At 38.4% G+C, this 18,831-nt stretch overlaps 1 long non-coding RNA gene across 1 annotated transcript in view; it reads left to right on the top strand.

Moving 5' to 3' along the window:
- Positions 1–18,831, top strand: part of LOC117071304 — a 44,524-nt gene that overhangs the window by 12,830 nt on the left and 12,863 nt on the right. Inside the window, exons 2-3 of the long non-coding RNA XR_004432235.1 lie at positions 12,744–12,833; positions 17,873–17,933. This is a non-coding gene — a long non-coding RNA (uncharacterized LOC117071304). The remainder of the gene's footprint in view (positions 1–12,743; positions 12,834–17,872; positions 17,934–18,831) is intronic.

Raw genomic sequence — 18,831 nt, 5'->3', positions numbered from 1 at the left:
CTCTCATTCCTGCAACTCCTAATGGTGCATATCAGTGAGGGCAGAGCACTGGCAGCAAGGGACTGACTAGCAGTTCAATTAAGAGGGTAGATTGATTTTCTTCTAAATGTGTAGGTTATCTTTGATTTACCTTTGCATATTTGAATCTGCAGATTACTTAAGTATGTGTATTTTAATTTTCACATTCTTATGCACATCCTTTTTATGGTATAAAAATAAATTCATGTTTTAAAAGAAGAATTTGGGAAAATCTTATGTGGATATGACATTCAATTTTTAAAAATACTTATTTTCAGGTTCACTGGCTTCACCATTCTATGATTTTTTTTTTGTCTCAGTCCATCTTTTGCTAGTAAAAGACATTAGCTTCTATCTACTGGTAATGCCATTAATAAACTATGGATGTCATACATTTACTTTCTCAGCTTAGCCCAGACAAGCATAGCCTGTGGCATTTTTGAAATAACTGTTGGTGCCATTCCAACCCGATCTTCAAGCACCCTCCTATACACACATTATCTCAAAATATATTTGCAAGTGTAGCTTGACTGAACTACTTGTGCCTGCCTGCTTGCTTTCTCTCTTTCTTTTTTTTTAGCAATAAGATACCAAATTTTATTTATTTATTTTTATGCTCAGATTTCATTTTATTTATTTATTTATTTATTAATATACTTTATGTTCTAGGGTACATGTGCACAACGTGCAGGTTTGTTACATATGTATACATGTGCCATGTTGGTGTGCTGCACCCATTAACTCGTCTTTTACATTAGGTATATCTCCTAATGCTATCCCTCCTCCCTCCCCCCACCCCACAACAGCCCCTGGTGTGTGATGTTCCCCTTCCTGTGTCCAAGTGTTTTCTCATTGTTCAATTCCCACCTGTGAGTGAGAACATGCGGTGTTTGGTTTTCTGTTCTTGCCATAGTTTGCTGAGAATGATGGTTTCTAATTTCTCTCTCTTTCTGTCTCTCTGTGTCACTCTCTCTCTCTCTCTTTCTTTCATTTTTACTGTCTTTGGGACTTGCTTTCTGCTGTGCCCTGAAGTCTTGAATGCTCTACTTTTTGCCAGTCCAAGACTTGTGGTCCTTTTAAAGGTTATCTCAAGGTACATATATAACAAGAAACTAATTCTTATAGGCCTTTGCAATGTACCAAATAACTTATTATTTATATTGTCTGTTTTGTCATGTCAGATTGCTGTATCTATAATATAGCAATCATATAGATTATACAGCAATTATATAGAACAAGACAGAATATAAAGAATATAATGCATTTCATGCTCTACTTTATGTTTGACTTGTTTCCTTTCTAAATACTTCACATTTGAAAGTCTTCTAAAAGACAGTGGTGTTTAAGGACTTTAGAATTAGAGTCCTGGATCCTGCATTAACTTCCCATGTGACTTTAGGAAGTTTACCTAGCCTCTTTAAGGGGCAGTTTCCCTATTATTTGGGTTGGAGCAATAAGACCTGCCTCACAGGGATATTTTAAGGATTCAATGAGATGTGTGTATAATGGCAGGCAATTAAGTAAATAAGTACTTGTTATTATTATTCTCTAAAAGATTGTAGGCTTATAAGATCAGGGATCATGTCGTTTTTTTCAGTTGTTCTTTTTCCATGGTGACTAGCCCAGTGTTACAGAAAAAAAAAAATAAACAAAAAAAAAATACTTGTATAATAGACAGGTATTGAGTAAGGACAAACAATTTTCATGGCTTTCTATATTTTATTCAGTTTTTAAAGACAGATTTATTTCTGATTGCTTATCTTTTTAGGGCTCCCCTTGTCTCAATTGTTTATTTTTAATAAAAATTTTATATATCCATTTATCTCACTTTTGCCCAGCCATCTTTTCCCCTTCCCAACCCAGACTTCTGTACCCCGTAATGCATTTGCTGGTCAGTTTCTTCCCTGGTTTGTGTGGGAATAATTTTACTTACTTCATAGCATTGTGAATATGAAAATTAGATAACATAAAACACTTCTCAGCATAGTGATTGGCACATATAATAAGCCTACTATTTTATCACTTTTTTCAAGACGTTTGATTATTTTTCTTTCGTTGATCCACATTTATTTATTTATTTATTTGAGAAAGAGTCTTGCCCTGTTGCCCAGGCTGCAGTGCAGTGGCATAGTATCAGCTCACTGCAACCTCTGCCTCCCAGGTTCAAGTGATTCTCCTGCCTCAGCCTCCCGAGTAGCTGGGATTATAGGTACCCGCCACCATGCCCAACTAATTTTTGTGTTTTTAGTAGAGATGGGGTTTCACCATGTTGGCCAGGCTGGTCTCGAACTCCTGACCTCAAGTGATCCACCCGCCTCAACCTCCCAAAGAGCTGGGATTGCAGGCGTGAGCCACCACGCCCAGCTGTTTTTAATTTTTATTTTTCGAGATAGAGTCTTGCTGTGTCGCCCAGGCTGGAGTGCAGTAGCATGATCTCCGCTCACTACAATTTCCGCCTCCCAGCTTCAAGCATTTCTGGAGCCTCAGCCTCCTGAGTAGCTGGGTTTACAGGTACATGATCCTATGCCTGGCTAATTTTTATAATTTTAGTAGAGACGGGGTTTCACCATGTTGGCAAGGCTGGTCTCGAACTCCTGAGCTGAAGTGATTTGCTCACCTCAGTCTCCCTAAGTGCTGGGATTACAGGTGTGAGCCACTGTGCCTGGCCATGATCCTCATTTATATTCCCATTCTTACTCTTCTTTTTTCAGCCATCTATTATTTTAGAAGGAAAGAAAAAGTGTACTCAATGAGTCATGCTCCTTCTGCCAATTGTTTTCCCCTTTCATTTTTAGTAGTCTCTAAGTATAGATTGTACAACAACCCTCAAGATCAGGAAGTGTCTTTTTGTGTACCTCTTGCAGGAATGAGAGACAATCAGGCGGTCTGGTGGGTGAAAGATAAAGATAAACTGAAATAGGTTAATTCTTGTTATTATCAATAACTGAAGGGTAATACAATTTATATTTTGAGCTTTTGTAATGAGAGCTCTCTTTTCAGTCAATTTCATCTCATTTATTTTTGTCAATACAAATGGGTTTCCAAAACGCTTGGAAAACCTCCCTGAAGAAAATAAACTGTATTATCTCCTTTGTTATTGTTTTTAAACCCTTTCAGCTGGCTTTACCTCCTATCCTTACACCCAAACAGCAGCATCATCTCCCTCACAAAGAAAAAAGGAAAAACTCTTGAGATTAAAGTATAGTTTTACAGCAACTTTCTTGAAAAGGTAAGTTAGTTAAATCATGGGCAAAGAAAATCCTAAAATTTATACGAACAAATGCATGCCTATTAAGCAACACATTAACTACAAGCAATTTCATATGTAAATTACCTATAATTTGAATGCAATTTTCTAAATTTTTTTAATGTGAGTAGTTCCAAAAGTTCTTTGGTGTTTTATAACATGTCCTATTATTAAGACAGTTGTTAAAGTGCAGATGTTTTGTTCAGTGCCTGACCCTTTCAGTATACTGTCTAAGAAAATGTTGTTACTTAGAACTGAAGCTAACTGTCTTGGGCCTTTAGGCTTTCTTTCTCCTCAACATTAATTATATGTCTGATGCTTTGGTAGGCAATGGAGACTCAACTGTGAACATGTCAGATACAGCCCTATTCGGGTTGTACAGAGTCTAGTCACACAAATATTCAAGTGTCTGGTGTGAGTCTGGCCCTGTCCTGGGAATTTTAAAGGAAAAGATACTCCATGTGCTTGAAGAGCTTCTGAGTTCTTATCCTCTTGAGTGGTATTTTCCTGAGAACTTCACAGCAACTTACATTGACCCATCCACCTAGTTTTCTAAGAGAGGGGAATTGAGAACACTGTCAGTCAGCTTCTTTTCATTTAAAACTAGGAATCCATTTAAACTGAGGAAAATCTAGGTGTCAGAAGATTGGTTAAAATAAAAGATACTAACTCTGCCATAAACAGTTTTAAAATTGTGCTAGATTCAATCATATCATTTTTAATAAGCTAATGCCATATTGCCATATGTTCTTACAGTCATTTCAAATATGCAGACACATGGAATATGCAAATTCTAGGTAGATAATGAACAGCATAAATAAAAATCGTAGTAGCTAAATCAGTGGAGGCTGTTCTTTAATTTTTATAGATTTAATGTCCTCTAAAATGGTCTCATTTATTCAAAAAGGGAATTTATAGGGTTTGTTGTATGGAATTTCCAAAATCTCACAATGGAAGAAGTAAATATTATTTATTACTTTAATATTAATTTTTATAATATCTTGCATTTAACATTTATATACTTTTACAAAAGTTCAGGGTAGGAGTTTGTCATGAAAAGACACTTCTGTGGACATCCTGATAAAAATAAAGAATTCTGCAGCAGGGTTAGTAATGTTACTGCTATTTCAGAAGTCATGTTGAAATGCAATTTAGAACAGAACAGTTTAGAAGACAGTAATTCATTTTTTTATGGGTTAATAATATGGAGGAAATATCATGTAACATCAAGTTATTTGGGGGAGAGAGGGCTTGCCTTTAGCAAAATGTAAAACTCCACTTTCCTTTTATTAAATCCCTATCTTTTCTCCAGGCCAGTTCTCACCTTCCACCACCACCCTGTCTATGTGTTTCCCCTGATCTTTTTCCTGTACGATAGAGAATTTTGTTAAAACAGTATTCTTGGAGAAAGTCATACCACCATATATACCCTGGCCTACTACAAAAATCAATCTCTCCTATTTCAACTGGGTTCTCATTGCTACTAGGTTATCTTGATATTGATCTCCCATTTATTCCCCAGCACACTTCCCTTAGCCGATGCTTCAAGTCTCTCATTGCTCACACATCTAATTCACTACTTACCCTTTCCATTCTCAACAGATAATAACCATCCTACTTTACTGAGAAATTCACAGATAACTAGTGTGTGCTTTCTCATTTCTGTTATCTCTACCTTAAAGCAGCAAATGTTTATTGAGTATCAACCATATCCTGGGGAATGGTATGCCAATAGTGATGTAGCTGATTGTCTTCATACCCATCATATCCAGAACAGTTCCTGGTACATAGCAGGTGTTCAATAAATATTAAAATGAAGGTACCTATGAATGAAAAAGTAGATCTAGTGGCTGAGATGCTTTAGCTAGAGGAGAGGGAAAGTAAGGAAGCACGCAATAGGTGTTGTGACCTCCTCAGATGTTCTTTCGTGGTAAAGTAGGATTGTTGCTCTGTCAAAGGAAGAAGTGTTTTTTATTTCCAAGACTAAGCTCATACCATCCCTTCGTGCTTTCTCTGTGAACTTGATTTGTCTCTCCCAAAGGAGGACATCTTCACTATACCTGAACACATATACTCATATGCTCACACATCATACACCACCAGCTTCAACAACTAAACCTCTACCATGCCTTGTTGACTGGAAACATCCTGTTTTCATAGTTCTATTTTGCATAAGTCGTTTGCAGTTTCTACAGTATACTCATTTCCTTGCCATCCATGTTGTCTCCCTGCATTTTTACTTCTGTTTTATTACTCATATTTAAAATAGGTAAAATCTCACCTATTTTTTCTAAGACTCAGCTTGAGACTCACCCTTTCCACCAGGCTTTCTCTGGCCCCCTCATAACTGGAAGCTTCCTTGAGAGAGCCAACATTGTCTGTGCTATTTTTATGACATATATCATTACCTGCTGTCCTACTTGTTTTGTGTTGCTATAACAGAATACCACAGATTGGGTACTTTATAAAGAAAATTTTATCTGGCTTATGGTTCTGGAGGCTGGCCCTGGCATCGGCTCAGCATCTGGTGAGGGGTTGCCATGTCATCCCATAGTGGAATGTAGAAGGGCACAGAGTGTGAGAGCAAGAGCAAGCAGGAAGGGGGCCAAACTCATCTGTTTTATTAATATAAGGAATCCACTCCTGTGATAACTAACCCACTCCTATGATAACTAACCCACTCCACCCACTCTTGTGATAACTAACCCACTCCTGAGATAACTAACCCACTCCTGTGATAACTAACCCACTCCTGAGATAACGCATCATCACTACTTAAAAGGTCCCATGTCTCAATACTGTCACAATGGCAATTAAAATTTAATGAGTTTTGGAGGGGACATTCAAACCATAGCATCTGTTTTCTTTTTTTTTTTTTTTTTTATTATACTTTAAGTTCTAGGGTACATGTGCATGACGTTTATATCATGTATAACTCCCCAATGCAATCCCTCCCTCCTCCCTCCTCCCCATGATAGGTCCCAGTGTGTGATGTTCCCCTTCCCGAGTCCAAGTGATCTCATTGTTCAGTTCCCACCTATGAATGAGAACATGCGGTGTTTGCTTTTCTCTTCTTGTGATAGTTTGCTAAGAATGATGGTTTCCAGCTGCATCCATGTCCCTACAAAGGACGCAAACTCATCCTTTTTTATGGCTGCATAGTATTCCATGGTGTATATGTGCCACATTTTCTTAATCCAGTCTGTCACAGATGGACATTTGGGTTGATTCCAAGTCTTTGCTATTGTGAATAGTGCCGCAATAAACATACGTGTGCATGTGTCTTTGTAGTAGAGTAATTTATAATCCTTTGGGTATATACCCAGTAGTGGGATGGCTGGGTCATATGGTACATCTAGTTCTAGATCCTTGAGGAATCGCCATACTGTTTTCCATAATGGTTGAACTAGTTTACAATCCCACCAACAGTGTAAAAGTGTTCCTATTTCTCCACATCCTCTCCAACACCTGTTGTTTCCTGACTTCTTAATGATTGCCATTCTAACTGGTGTGAGATGGTATCTCATTGTGGTTTTGATTTGCATTTCTCTGATGGCGAGTGATGATGAGCATTTTTTCATGTGTCTGTTGGCTGTATGGATGTCTTCTTTTGAGAAATGTCTATTCATATCCTTTGCCCACTTTTTGATGGGGTGTTTGTTTTTTTCTTGTATATTTGTTTGAGTTCTTTGTAGATTCTGGATATTAGCCCTTTGTCAGATGAGTAGGTTGCAAAAATGTTCTCCCATTCTGTAGGTTGCCTGTTCACTCTGATGGTAGTTTCTTTAGCTGTGCAAAAGCTCTTTAGTTTAATTAGATCCCATGTGTCAATTTTTGCTTTTGCTGCCGTTGCTTTTGGTGTTTTAGACATGAAGTCCTTGCCCATGCCTATGTCCTGAATGGTACTACCTAGGTTTTCTTCTAGGGTTTTTATGGTATTAGGTCTAACATTTAAGTCTCTAATCCATCTTGAATTAATTTTCGTATAAGGGGTAAGGAAAGGATCCAGTTTCAGCTTTCTACTTATGGCTAGCCAATTTTCCCAGCACCATTTATTAAATAGGGAATCCTTTCCCCATTTCTTGTTTCTCTCAGGTTTGTCAAAGATCAGATGGCTGTAGATGTGTGGTATTATTTCTGAGGACTCTGTTCTGTTCCATTGGTCTATATCTCTGTTTTGGTACCAGTACCATGCTGTTTTGGTTACTGTAGCCTTGTAGTATAGTTTGAAGTCAGGTAGCGTGACGCCTCCACCTTTGTCCTTTTGACTTAGGATTGTCTTGGCAATGCGGGCTCTTTTTTGGTTCCATATGAACTTTAAAGCCGTTTTTTCCAATTCTGTGAAGAAAGTCATTGGTAGCTTGATGGGGATGGCATTGAATCTATAAATCACCTTGGGCAGTATGGCCATTTTCACGATATTGATTCTTCCTATCCATGAGCATGGTATGTTCTTCCATTTGTTTGTGTCCTCTTTGATTTCACTGAGCAGTGGTTTGTAGTTCTCCTTGAAGAGGTCCTTTACATCCCTTGTAAGCTGGATTCCTAGGTATTTTATTCTCTTTGAAGCAATTGTGAATGGAAGTTGATTCCTGATTTGGCTCTCTGCTTGTCTGTTACTGGAGTATAAGAATGCTTGTGATGTTTGCACATTAATTTTGTATCCTGAGACTTTGCTGAAGTTGCTTATCAGCTTAAGGAGATTTTGGGCTGAGACAATGGGGTTTTCTAAATATACAATCATGTCATCTGCAAACAGGGACAATTTGACTTCTTCTTTTCCTAACTGGATACCCTTGATTTCTTTCTCTTGCCTGATTGCCCTAGCCAGAACTTCCAACACTATGTTGAATAGGAGTGGTGAGAGAGGGCATCCCTGTCTTGTGCCAGTTTTCAAAGGGAATTTTTCCAGTTTTTGCCCATTCATTATGATATTAGCTGTGGGTTTGTCATAAATAGCTCTTATTATTTTGAGGTACGTTCCATCAATACCGAATTTATTGAGCGTTTTTAGCATAAAGGGCTGTTGAATTTTGTCAAAAGCCTTTTCTGCATCTATTGAGATAATTATGTGGTTCTTGTCTTTGGTTCTGTTATATGCTGGATTACGTTTATTGATTTGTGAATGTTGAACCAGCCTTGCATCCCAGGGATGAAGCCCACTTGATCATGGTGGATAAGCTTTTTGATGTGCTGCTGAATCCGGTTTGCCAGTATTTTATTGAGGATTTTTGCATCGATGTTCATCAGGGATATTGGTCTAAAATTCTCTTTTTTTGTTGTGTCTCTGCCAGGCTTTGGTATCAGGATGATGTTGGCCTCATAAAATGAGTTAGGGAGGATTCCCTCTTTTTCTATTGATTGGAATAGTTTCAGAAGGAATGGTACCAGCTCCTCCTTGTACCTCTGGTAGAATTCAGCTGTGAATCCATCTGGTCCTGGACTTTTTTTGGTGGGTAGGCTATTAATTGTTGCCTCGATTTCAGAGCCTGCTATTGGTCTATTCAGGGATTCAACTTCTTCCTGATTTAGTCTTGGGAGAGTGTAAGTGTCCAGGAAATTATCCATTTCTTCTAGATTTTCTAGTTGATTTGCGTAGAGGCATTTATAGTATTCTCTGATGGTAGTTTGTATTTCTGTGGGGTCGGTGGTGATATCCCCTTTATCATTTTTTATTGCGTCTATTTGATTCCTCTCTCTTTTCTTCTTTATTAGTCTAGCTAGCGGTCTGTCAATTTTGTTGATCTTTTCAAAAAACCAACTCCTGGATTCATTGATTTTTTGGAGGGTTTTTTGTGTCTCTATCTCCTTCAGTTCTGCTCTGATCTTAGTTATTTCTTGCCTTCTTCTAGCTTTTGAAAGTGTTTGCTCTTGCCTCTCTAGTTCTTTTAATTGTGATGTTAGAGTGTCAATTTTAGATCTTTCCTGCTTTCTCTTGTGCGCATTTAGTGCTATAAATTTCCCTCTACACACTGCTTTAAATGTGTCCCAGAGATTCTGGTATGTTGTATCTTTGTTCTCATTGGTTTCAAAGAACATCTTTATTTATGCTTTCATTTCGTTATGTACCCAGTAGTCACTCAGGAGCAGGTTGTTCAGTTTCCATGTATTTGAGCGGTTTTGATTGAGTTTCTTAGTCCTGAGTTCTAGTTTGATTGCACTGTGGTCTGAGAGACAGTTTGTTATAATTTCTGTTCTTTTCCATTTGCTGAGGAGTGCTTTACTTCCAATTATGTGGTCAATTTTGGAATAAGTGCGGTGTGGTGCTGAGAAGAATGTATATTCTGTTGATTTGGGGTGGAGAGTTCTATAGATGTCTATTAGGTCCGCTTGGTGCAGAGATGAGTTCAATTCCTGGATATCCTTTTAACTTTCTGTCTCGTTGATCTGTCTAATGTTGACAGTGGAGTGTTGAAGTCTCCCATTATTATTGTATGGGAGTCTAAGTCTCTTTGTTTGTAAGTCTCTAAGGACTTGCTTTATGAATCTGTGTGCTCCTGTATTGGGTGCATATATATTTAGGAGAGTTAGCTCTTCCTGTTGAATTGATCCCTTTACCATTATGTAATGGCCTTCTTTGTCTCTTTTGATCTTTGATGGTTTAAAGTCTGTTTTATCAGAGACTAGGATTGCAACCCCTGCTTGTTTTTGTTCTCCATTTGCTTGGTAGATCTTCCTCCATCCCTTTATTTTGAGCCTATGTATGTCTCTGCATGTGAGATGGGTCTCCTGAATACAGCAGACTGATGGGTCTTGACTCTTGATCCAGTTTGCCAGTCTGTGTCTTTTAATTGGAGCATTTAGTCCATTTACATTTAAGGTTAATATTGTTATGTGTGAACTTGATCCTGTCATTATGATATTAACTGGTTATTTTGCTCGTTAGTTGATGCAGTTTCTTCCTAGCCTCGATGGTCTTTACATTTTGGCATGTTTTTGCAATGGCTGGTACCGGTTGTTCCTTTCCATGTTTAGGGCTTCCTTCAGGGTCTCTTGTAAGGCAGGCCTGGTGGTGACAAAATCTCTAAGCATTTGCTTATCTGTAAAGGATTTTATTTCTCCTTCACTGATGAAGCTTAGTTTGGCTGGATATGAAATTCTGGGTTGAAAATTCTTTTCTTTAAGAACGTTGAATATTGGTCCCCACTCTCTTATGGCTTGTAGAGTTTCTGCCGAGAGGTCTGCTGTTATTCTGATGGGCTTCCCTTTGTGGGTAACCCGACCTTTGTCTCTGGCTGCCCTTAAGATTTTTTCCTTCATTTCAACTTTGGTGAATCTGGCAATTATGTGTCTTGGAGTTGCTCTTCTGGAGGAGTATCTTTGTGGTGTTCTCTGTATTTCCTGAATTTGAATGTAGGCCTGCCCTACTAGGTTGGGGAAGTTCTCCTGGATGATATCCTGAAGAGTGTTTTCCAACTTGGTTCCATTTTCCCCCTCACTTTCAGGCACCCCAATCAGACGTAGATTTGGTCTTTTTACATAATCCCATACTTCTTGCAGGCTTTGTTCATTTCTTTTTCTTCTTTTTTCTTTTGGTTTCTCTTCTCGCTTCATTTCATTCATTTGATCCTCAATCGCTGATACTCTTTCTTCCAGTTGATCGAGTCGGTTACTGAAGCTTGTGCATTTGTCACGTATTTCTCGTGTCATGGTTTTCATCTCTGTCATTTAGTTTATGATCTTCTCTGCATTAATTAGTCTAGCTGTCAATTCTTCCACTTTTTTTTCAAGATTTTTAGTTTCTTTGCGCTGGGTACGTAATTCCTCCTTTAGCTCTGAGAGGTTTGATGGACTGAAGCCTTCTTCTCTCATCTCGTCAAAGTCATTCTCTGACCAGCTTTGATCCGTTGCTGGCGATGGGCTGCGCTCCTTTGCAGGGGGAGATGCGCTCTTATTTTTTGAATTTCCAGCTTTTCTGCCCTGCTTCCTCCCCATCTTTGTGGTTTTATCTGTCTCTGGTCTTTGATGATGGTGACGTACTGATGGGGTTTTGGTATAGGTGTCCTTCCTGTTTGATAGTTTTCCGTCTGACAGTCAGAAGGACTGTCTGTTGGTCTGTTGGAGATTGCTTGAGGTCCACTCCAGACCCTGTTTGCCTGGGTATCAGCAGCAGAGGTTGCCGAAGATAGAATATTGCTGAACAGCGAGTGTACCTGTCTGATTCTTTCTTTGGAAGTTTCCTCTCAGGGGTGACTCCACCCTGTGAGGTGTGGGGTGTCAGACTGCCCCTAGTGGAGGATGTCTCCCAGCTAGGCTACTCAGGGGTCAGGTACCCACCTGAGCAGGCAGTCTGTCCGTTCTCAGATCTCCACCTCCGCGTTAGGAGATCCACGGCTCTCCCCAAAGCTGTCAGACAGAGTCGTTCGCGTCTGCACCGGCCCCCGCTCTTTCCCCTATTGGACTGCAGCTGTGCGCTGTCCGCAGAGGTAGAGTCTACAGAGACAGGCAGGCTTCCTTGAGCTGCTGTGAGCTCCACCCAGTTCGAGCTTCCCAGCGGCTTTGTTTACCTACTTAAGCCTCAGCAATGGCGGGCGCCCCTCCCCCAGCCTTGCTGCTGCCTTGCGGATAGATCGCCGCAGAGGCTGTGTTAGCAGTGAGGGAGGCTCCGTGGGCGTGGGACCCTCCCGGCCAGGTGTGGGATATATTCTCCTGGTGTGCCTGTTTCCTTAAAGCGCAGTATTGGGGTGGGAGTTACCCGATTTTCCAGATGTTGTGTGTCTCAGTTCCCCTGGCTAGGAAAACGGATTTCCTTCCCCCTTGCGCTTCCAGGTGAGGCGATGCCTCGCCCTGCTTCAGCTCTCGCTGGTCAGGCTGCAGCAGCTGACCAGCACCAATTGTCCGGCACTCGCTAGAGAGATGACCCCAGTACCTCAGTTGAAAATGCAGAAATCACCGGTCTTCTGTGTCGCTCGCGCTGGGAGTTGGAGACTGGAGCTGTTCCTATTCGGCCATCTTGCTCCGCCCCTCAGCATCTGTTTTCTATTTCCATGCAATGTCATAGATTTCATTTCCCTAACATAATCAGGGTTCAATAAATATTGGTTGAATGAGCACTGATAAACTGAATACCTTCAATGGGAATGGCAAAAGAAAAAAATGATTAAAGTTTTACAATACACATATTTTTGTATAATAACTCCAACAATTTTTAATGCCATTTCTATTCATGTCTTGTCACTCAAATGAAGTTTTCAGAAATTTGTCTAGTTTCAGTCTTAGCTAGCAAGACATTATTAGAAATGGTGATAGTGATAACATCTTAGTTCCTTCCTTCTATTGTGGGAGGAAACTAATGTCTAATATAATATGTGTTACAAAAGACTCAATTTATCCAATAAAACTTCAAGACAATTTCAAAGGACCTCTGAAAGACTGATTTCTGAACCAATTCCAAGACATATTACTTAAGACTACAAATGAGGATTTCTGGTTTGCTTTCAAATGGTTCTGATGTTCCTCATTTTGTTATGTTTTTCAGTTGGTGCTGGTATCACTGTACCTCTCAAATAGCTTCCCTATTTTGACTAAGAATGAAGAGGTTCTTGGATAAAGAACTTGTAAAAATCAGGTACAATAATAAAGTTGTGAATGGTTCTTGGAATTTGCTAAAATGAAATGCTGCATCTAAGTGCAATGTAAGTGCAACATCTTAGCCATGTAAGATCATTATCATAAAGTAATCATCGTGATTAAAAAAACCCTAATTGAATCATTATTCTTTCCAAAAGATCAGAATTCTAAGAATACTTCTCAGAAGCTCTCAAGTTTAATATGGAGCAGGAAATATTGCAATGAGTCCTCAAAAGTGAGAAATTAAAAAAAAAAAAACAGTTGTGCCATTCTTTCATTATGCTTTTTAATCATTTCATTATTCGTAACTATACAGTACTTATGTGTGGTGAAGGATGTAGTCATAGAGGAATGTATCTGTCAGCATATTGATATATAAAAGAGAATAAAAGTAAAAAGTATACTCAGTAGGTTCTCATATTTCATATTTGAAACTTTAGATATGTGTTCCTTTTTTGAAACACGTGAAAACATTTATTTATGCTATAAATAGGTAAAAACAACTCTTAAATAGATCAGCAGAGCCAGACCAGTGATTTCTTATCTTGACTAAATGGACATATCAACAGCAAAATAAAGTCAAAAAAAGGCATATAATTTTACAGCTGCATCTATGAGGACACAAATGTTATTTTAATATTCAATCAGAAATATTACATGCAAAAGTTATAGAAATCTACCACTAAATTTTCTGGTGGTTAAGATATTAGTAGAGTCTGTGGAGTTTATAAAATTTTAAAATTTCAAATTAATGTGCCAAGTGTGAAGGGGCGATGCATACCAAAGGGGAGAAAGAAATGTAATTGTGAACAACTCAGAAGATGTTTGAAAGATCTGTAGAGTTAATTCTTTACCTACCAGTTTCAGAAATGAAATGCCTAATCTAATATACTTCTGGATCATATTTGAAGATGCTTTAATTTAGCCAGTCATTTTGTTTTTCAGTCTCCTCACATTTTGGCATACTGTGTCCCACCTTGACATTAAGAAGTTATTAGTCAGCATAGGAGAGGCTGTGCTGCAGTAATGAATGTTGGTGGCTTAAAACAGGGCAAATTTGTTTCTTACTCCTTTTACATGGTGGCCGTAAGTTGACCAGGAACTCTGCTCTACATTTTCCTCATTTAAGGACCCTGGCTGAGGAGGGGGCTCCATCTTCATTCTTCCACAAATACTGCAGCAAAGAAAAAGTAAAATGGCAAATAGCACACAGACTATTAAAGCTTCTCCCTAGAATGACTATTTGTCACTTCTGATCACACTAATTGATTAAAGCAAATCACATGGCCATGTTAATTTCAAATGGGGTCAAGAAGAGTAATCCCCTCATGTGCCAAGAAGGAAAAAGCCAGAATGTTTAGTGTACTAATGATTTCCATGGGAAATTTCCACAGGAAAGATTAGAGTTGGCAACTCTTCTAACCCATTCTTAGTTCAAGCCATATTTCAGTGTGGGATTTCTTCCTTTGCTAGCTGTAGAACTCCGGGAGTATAACAATGGATGATAACTCTCTTCAAGGATTTATGAGAGAATAGTATATGAAGCATTAGGATCAGCTGTTTTACTATTCATTCATTCATTTATTTATATGGTCTTTCTTTTGCCCCCAAGTGAGAGTTAAAGCCAGCTGGGCTTCCTGGGTCAAGTGGGGACTTGGAGAACTTTTCTGTCTAGCTAGAGGATTGTAAACGCACCAATCAGTGTTCTGTGTCTAGCTAAAGGATTGTAAATGCACCAATCAGCACTCTGTAAAAACGCACCAGTCAGCACTCTGTGTCTAGCTAAAGGATTGTAAGTGCACCAATCAGCACTCTGTGAAATGGACCAATCTACACTCTGTAAACTGGACCAATCAGCAGGACCTGGGCAGGACCAAATAAGGGACTAAAAGCTGACCACCCAAGGCAGCAGCAGCAATCAGCTGGGGTCCCCTTCCATGCTGTGGAAGCTTTGTTCTTTCGCTCTTCACAATAAATCTTGCTGCCGCTCACTCTTTGGGTCCGCACTACCTTTATGAGCTGTAACACTCACCTCCAGGGTCTGTGGCTTCATTCCTGAAGTCAGCGAGACCACGAACCCACTGGAAGGAAGAAACTCTGGACACATTGGAAGGAGCAAACTCCAGACTCACCATCTTTAAGAGCTGTAACACTCACCGTGAAGGTCCGTAGCTTCATTCTTGAAGTCAGCAAGACCAACAATCCACCAGAAGGAACCAATTCCAGACACACAATGAGGATATAATTTGGTAGAAAATATAGGTCTAGGCTCCATGAATCAATTAGGAGGGTGAGGCTAGCCATCATATCATTCAGGTGAATGATGATAGGCCACATAATGGAAAAATAAGGACAACTCACGTTTCTGTAATCCCAGCACTTTGGGAGGCCAAGGCCGGTGGATCATCTGAGGTCAGGAGTTTAAAACCAGCCTGGCCAACATGATGAAACCCCATCTCTACTAAAAAGCCAAAAAAAAATTAGCTGGGCATGGTGGTGGGTGCCTGTAAGCCCAGATACTCAGGAGGCTGAGGCAGGAGAATTACCTGAACCTGGGAGGCGGAGGTTGCAGTGAGCTGAGATCACGCCACTGTACTCTAGTCTGGGTAACAAGAGTGAAACTCCATCTCAGAAAAAGAAAAAATAAGGACAGATGAAATTACATGAAAGATTAGTGTTAAGTGGAATCAGTTAAGAACATTTTGTTGAGAAAGTACACCATTAGGTAGACACGAAAGACTAGATTTAGATTGATAGAAAGAAGAAAAGAGGGTATTTCTAGTCAGAAACACAGTGACTTAGAGTCCAGAAATGGGAATGAACAAGGAAGAAACAGAGATGAGATTTGGTCAGTTGGGCAAGGATGAGATTAGAATCGAAGTGGCATATCAATTCAGATCAAGTTTTCTGTGAATTGAAACATGAGGCTAAAAAGTTCAGATGTTTAGAAAAGATTTGTTTTGGTAGACAACACTGACGAACTCTGGATTCAACCAAAGCCAGAATAAAAAAGTGTTTTAAGTTGTAGGAGTTTTATGGGGTACATCTAAAGATGAGATTCCTAAGAGGCTGTGTTTTGTCACAAATCTTGAGAAAGTTGAAAACAGGATTCCTTTTCAACCTTAAAGAACTTCAGTCTGGTTGGGGAGATAGTGTTTAGTCTTTGAGTGAAAATTTTCAGGTGTAAATTTGGTCATGGAGAGAAACTCTTTCACTTTAAATAGTTAAGAAAAACATAACCCTAATTCAACTGTCCAAAAAAGTTTTGATTATTTTTCCTGGAGATAGGAGGTTGGTTTAACTTATGTCATAATGATAAAAATACACACATATACCATAAAATAGAAAATGTACACATGCTACCTAATAAAAGAGCATGTTGCATTTTCAAATCATAAATACAAATTTATTTTGTTCTGTTTATTAAAACATAAACCATGGTTTCATAGGACAAGTATGGTCTTTAGAAGGATACAGACCTGAATCCAAATCCAAACTCTGCAACTTAGTAGAAAAGTAGAGAATGTTAATTCATTTTATATCCCAAAACCTCAGTTTCCTACCTGTAAAATAGGGAAAATAATTGTACCTGACTCAGATGGTTGTTGTAAGGATTAAATAATAAAACATTCATAAAATACCTAGCACAGAATAGGCGTACTGGCAGTAATGATGATGATTATATATAGGCAGTTTCTAAATATTATTTAATTGAATTAAATTTAAGGAAAGGTTTCTTAATGTCTTTATATGTATAAGGATTATAAACTTAATAAATCCGAATTTGCTATTTATTAACTAAAGTTGACTTTATAATTTTATTTATATTTTATTAAACAAGTATGTAAAAAGAAATAAAGAAGAAAATAAAGCTTAAGTCAGAGAATACATTGTTATATTTCTGAGGTATTTGTGAGCCTTTATTGGTTTTGTTCCATTTGTTGAGCATTGTATTCAACAAATAGGAATGTTAAGCATTACATTCCTATTTTGCAGATGAGAAAGCTATACAAGATAATAGTTGCTTATTTACAAAGTTAGTTGAAAAAGCAGTCGTTTCAACTTTTGCCCCTGGTTTGGATTAACTACTGTCTTGATTTCTTTTTCCCCAGTAGTTTTATAGTACTTGCCTTTTAGGTTAAAAGTTGTAGTTTTGAGTGTGTCGATTTTCAAATTGTATCCTAACAACTATATTTTAGTCAATCTGAGATTCCTAAGAACTTCACCACTTCACAAAATTGCCTTCCTGGTTCCTTCCTCATATGTGTACCACACTTTAAATACAGAAGAATTGACAGTGTGATAATCACTAAAATGAAAATGAAGAAATAAAATAGAAATTCTTACTTAACAACTTAAAGGTAGTAATCATTAAATTTTAATTTGAAAATGTCCTAAGAACAGCCATATACCAGTATGCACATTTTAATGTCATATATGGTAATAGGGCCATTAGCGTAATGAAGTATTAAGGTCTGATATTTCCTCTGATTGGATAGATATCCACAGTGTGGAAATAATGTTCTTAATCTGAGCACTTATGAAGAAATAAAAAATGCTAATTATTTTTCTGAAGTATTTACTTTGGTGGTTCCTCAAGAAATGGTCCAGAGTTTCTGCTTTCCTGGAGAATCATTCACCCCATTACCCCTCTGACATTACTGATCCCAGATCTTGAAATGAAGAAAGAGAGAATGTGTAAGTGTATAGGAAAAATGGCTTCAAGTGACAATGTAAACCCTTTTGTGACTCAGTTGGACCAGGTAAGTATTTATTTCAGTCTTAGTGTTTCACACTAAGGTTGGGCAAATGCGTTTGATAAGCCACCAAGGAAAAGATGGCCTTTGTTGTTATACTTGAGTGATGTTATGCCATACAAACAAACAGAAATCACCCCCCCGCCAAAAAAAAAAAAAGAGAAAACAGAGAAAAGGAAAGGAAAAAACTCCACAGCTTAATTTAAAGATTTGTAAGTGTTTGGCTGTTTTATCATTTCTCAGTTGAAACTACAGGATATTTTTTTTTTCATCTTTCTAGTTTTACACACAGCCCAGAAGATGGACATTTGGCAAATCGTAATAGACTGCTCCTTTCCCAGGTATCTCCTGTTTGTTTCCTTTATCTGTGAATAGGAAATGGCTTAAAGGCACCTGTGTGATGAAGGTCCCAGGGGCAGCTGCCTGACTAGTGAATGCCTGATTATGTGTTAACATGCTTTGTCAGATATTGGCAGAATCTGTTCTCTTCTTTTGCCTTTTCAGCGAGGGTACCATTGACAGCCTGGCTACCCATTTATAGAAATGTTGTCCATCAAACTGTGAGGAAGGACAATAGTGTTTTTCTGTGGCCAGTGACTGTGGGAAACTTTTCTTTGGCTATTCAGGCAATTTTTGTAGCTTGCTCTGAAGAGGAGAGACTGATGAGTGCAAAAAGTACAATTAAGCAAAGCCAGACTTCAATTGAAGGCTGTAGTGTAGTCTGCTGCTCTCATTTTTTTTTTTTTTTTTAGAGAGGAAAAAACCCTATGGGTTTTCACGTTGCTGTGTGGCATTCAGCAGGGGGCTATTACAATCCTAAATTTTTTTTTCTAGACCACCTAATTCTAAGTTAAAATTAAATGTAATGAGAGCCACTTGGAGTTCTGAATATTTTAAAGCATAATTCCCACAGAAGGGATTCGACCTAAACTGCAGTGAGCATCAGTTGGCTAATTATAGCTGCATTTTATATTACAGCAGGTGTCAGATGCAGTCATCTCAATAAAGTCCACATAATACTCTGGGAAATAACAAAGACTTTTCTTTGAATATGGGTACTAATTTCTTCTAGGTGTCATATAAGCCTTGATACTTCTTATTGGCATTAACAAGAGCACTGCAGCACTCAGAAATGCTTTTTGCTTGGGATGAATTGATACTGTAAAGCACTTACCAGTCAGAGTTGGCAGATGTCAGTAGTTAATACTAGTGTTGCAGAGGTTGGAATATAATGCAAAG

Source organism: Trachypithecus francoisi, unplaced genomic scaffold (genome assembly GCF_009764315.1).
Source record: "Trachypithecus francoisi isolate TF-2019V2 unplaced genomic scaffold, Tfra_2.0 Lachesis_group3, whole genome shotgun sequence".
Classification (NCBI taxonomy): domain Eukaryota; kingdom Metazoa; phylum Chordata; class Mammalia; order Primates; family Cercopithecidae; genus Trachypithecus; species Trachypithecus francoisi.
Note: the sequence above shows the minus strand (reverse complement) of the source record. Positions and strands in the feature narration are given on the sequence as shown.